Genomic DNA, 3858 nt, shown 5'->3' with positions numbered 1-3858 from the left:
TATCAGATGTGTTAGCATTTGTTTCTGGAAGCGTGGTATTGTTTTCTTGAGATACTTGTGTTTGTGTTAAGGTGTTATTTTCTTGTGTAATATTATTTTGTTTTTGCTGTTTTTGTGGTTTGTTACCTTTTAATATTTGTGCTTACGTAGTTTTAGTTGTTTTGTTAACTTCTGTTGTTGTGTCTGTTTTATGTTGCGTAGTTGTATTTGGTTGTTCGTGATCTGACGTTATTGTTCTTATCTGACATATACGCTGTTTTATTTGTTTGTATTTGTCACATCCTTTATAATTTGCTGTTTGGGTTTGTCCACAGTTACAACATTTAGGTGTTTCTTGTTCCTTTTTGCATTGAGAGATATGGTGTTCTTCGCCACATCCGCAGTACCTCGATGTTGCTACACATGTCGCAGAAACGTGCCTATATCTTTGACAATTGTAGCATTGAGTTACTACAATTGCCGGAGTTTTAAATTGTTCCACTTAGTATCTTTGTTACCAAAGCATTATTCCATTCTTAATGAGGTTTAATATGTTATAGCTGTCATCAATGTCAGTTCTTATTACGTTTGTGGGTGCTTGCGTTTTTTTTTTTGGAAATTATCCATTGTATATTTATATGTGGTATATTTTGTTCGTCTATTGCTTAGATTGATGCACCCCTCTTACAACTATGGCTTTAGGCTGTGGCTTACTACCTGGCAAGTGGATTTTGATTTTACCAGGTTTAGTGAAAAAAAAAAAAAAAGTCGTTGGTAAAAGAGTAGCCCAAGAGTTAGTGGTGGGTAGTGATAACTAGCTGCCTTCCATTTAGTCTAAAACTGCAAAATTAGGGGCGGCTAGTGCAGATAGCTCTCGTGTGGCTTTGGGAGAAATTCAAAAACAAAATAAACACTTACACTCATTAGGTTTGGTTTACATCTGTGGGAATTTACCGTATAGCTTTGGTGTTGTAATACTCTTACTTATACACTAATTATTTATATCCTTCAGTAAAAAAAACAAAAAAACAAGGTACATTTAGTATGTATAAACTTCTGTAACTAACAACCGGTAATGATTTTTCAACAAGACTCAAAACTCGAACGTTTAGTTCACTATTCATCTACTGGTGAATAAAAAGTTATGTTTAATGAATGGGGCCCGGCATGGCCTAGCGCGTAAGGCGTGCGACTCGTAATCCGAGGGTCGCGGGTTCGCGCCCGCGTCGCGCTAAACATGCTCGCCCTCCCAGCCGTGGGGGTGTATAATGTGACGGTCAATCCCACTATTCGTTGGTAAAAGAGTAGCCCAAGAGTTGGCGGTGGGTGGTGATGACTAGCTGCCTTCCCTCTAGTCTTACACTGCTAAATTAGGGACGGCTAGCACAGATAGCCCTCGAGTAGCTTTGTGCGAAATTCCCAAACAATCCCCCCCCAAACAAATGTTTAATGAATGTAATGAAATATATAAGCACGAATGTCGACCTTGAGAACTGGCCAATCATAATCTAAAGTTGTGGTGTCCGGTTTAATTTGTGCCAAAAAGGTACATAAAAAAAACAACTTACGTGTGATTATTGTTAGAAAATGTGGTAATTAATGGTAATAAAGATAAAATCAATAACAGAAAAAAAAAGGGAAAATGTGGTAGAAAATAAATAAAATAATAATGTGATGCAATACACATGAAATATCAGCTTCTTGTATGTGGAAATGACTAACTTCATAAATAAAACAAGTGAGAACATTATCAATAATTTTAATAATGTGGTTAAAAGTCACACGTTGAGTATACGTGCATCATATTGGGCCATACTGTGCATACAGACTGCAATATAAACGAATTTATCCTCAATAATTGCATTGTTTGTTTTGTTGTTGTTTTTTTTTAATTTCGGGCAAAAATACACAAGGACTATCTGCACTAGCCATTCCTAATTTAGTTAAGGCAGTTAGTCATCACCACCCATTGCCAACTCTTGGTCTATTCTTTTACCAATGAATAGTGGAATTGATCATTACATTATAATGCCCCCACGGCTGAAAGGGCGAGCATGTTTGGTGTGACGGGGATTCGAACTCTCGATCCTTGAATTATGAGTCGAGTGCCTTAACCACCTGGCCATGCCGAGGCAATTAATAAGGGAGAAAAAAAAGAAATAAGCTTATGTGTTATCATAAATCCTGAATATGAACAAATGCATTCTTATAATCAATTACAATAAAAAAAAACACTTCATCCTCATCCACATAAAGATGGTCTTTTTAGACCCTCTACATATATTCTCAATATTTCACATTTGCTTTTCTTTTTGAGGTATGACCTTTTGTGACTTTGTTCATTAGACCAAAGCCGCATCATAAGCCCATCAAAGAGATCTTGATTAGTGATGACAAGAAAATCCACTTGTAGAGAAAAATATATATGTAAAAATGGCTGGTTTGGGTGGATATATTTTTTTTTTTTTTTATGTAGAGGAACGAAAAACGTTTTGACTTTCTTCAGTCATTGTCAGGTTCACAAACCTGACCAACATATATAGAGATCTTGATTAATGAAAGTCAAAGAAGCAGTGAAAGCAATACTAGAAGAAAGCCAAATATCTGACAGTAATGAGTCTGATGGTAATATCAACAACTCAGAGAAAGTTCAAAATAATGAAGATATGCTTATGGAAGAAATAAACTGTGAATTGAAGATAATCCACAACAATCTGGTGGTGAAATTATAGGAAATGATTTTAAGGACAATGAAAATAGTGATGAAGAAGTTATCCATCCAAGATAATAGTAAGTGTCTGATTACATCTAGTAAGCAAAGCCCAGATTAACAGGTCATGCCAAAACTCATTGTATTGAGGGAGACAATGGGCCTGAATGAGGTTGGAAAGGTATGAGAGATACAGGACAGGCTAAATATGTTTCTGATTACTGAGATGAAACAAATGATTGCAAGACTTGCAAATCAAAAAAGCATGTGATAGAGTAAACCTGATAGCTGATGAATAATTAATATCATTTTGTGATGGATGTCCTTTCACAAAACATGACATCAAAACCTGGAAAGTATGGTGTCAAATGGCAGCTTTGCCTCAATTTAGACAATGCTCATAAGCATACAGGTTAGACCTTTATCTTTGGAAATGAGAAGGTCAGCATCCAACAGTCTGATTGTGCTTCTGGATGGAAGGTTACCATGAGCAATTTGTTTTATGAGTGTACACCTTGCAAAGGAGTTGCTCCAGCAAATCATATATTGTTGACACCATCAGGAAAAACAAATCAGAGATTTCTAAGAATTTTCCACCATCAACACAGACACCAACTGAGTCATCAGTGTTTGAATTTGATAATAATCTAACTTTGTTCTCCTGTGTTACCAAAATAACTAGCTTTTGTTTTCCACTCACCTGTGAATTGCATGGTAACCAAGTAATCTTAGTTGAAAATAAAGTTAAAAAAACAAAACAAAAAACATAATGGACAATTATATAAGGATATGATGAAACTCTGGTTTGAGAAAGAGAATTTGTTTTAGTTTTATATATTTTAAGGAGTAATTTTATGCCTCAATTAGTCATCAAGACATGTCTTAAGTTGGTATTGAATTTCTGTTGATGTTCCATACACAATAAAACATTACAATATTCACTGTGCCATTCTGAATACATTTCACATAGGGGTATACCTACCCTTTTGCAGATGACAGTTAATGAGTAAAATATTGGTATCATTTAAACTTTATTTTCATATAGATATTTTTTGTTAATTTAAGAGAATGTATTAACATTGGTCTAAAACAATTGAATTTGGTACAATTGTTTAATTATTTTGCTTTTATATAATAATTTATTCTATTCAAAAATCTGCAAAACTTAT

This window comes from Tachypleus tridentatus, chromosome 10 (assembly GCF_004210375.1).
Source record: "Tachypleus tridentatus isolate NWPU-2018 chromosome 10, ASM421037v1, whole genome shotgun sequence".
Lineage (NCBI taxonomy): Eukaryota > Metazoa > Arthropoda > Merostomata > Xiphosura > Limulidae > Tachypleus > Tachypleus tridentatus.
The sequence above is the reverse complement of the archived record's forward strand: the minus strand, read 5'-3'. Positions refer to the sequence as shown.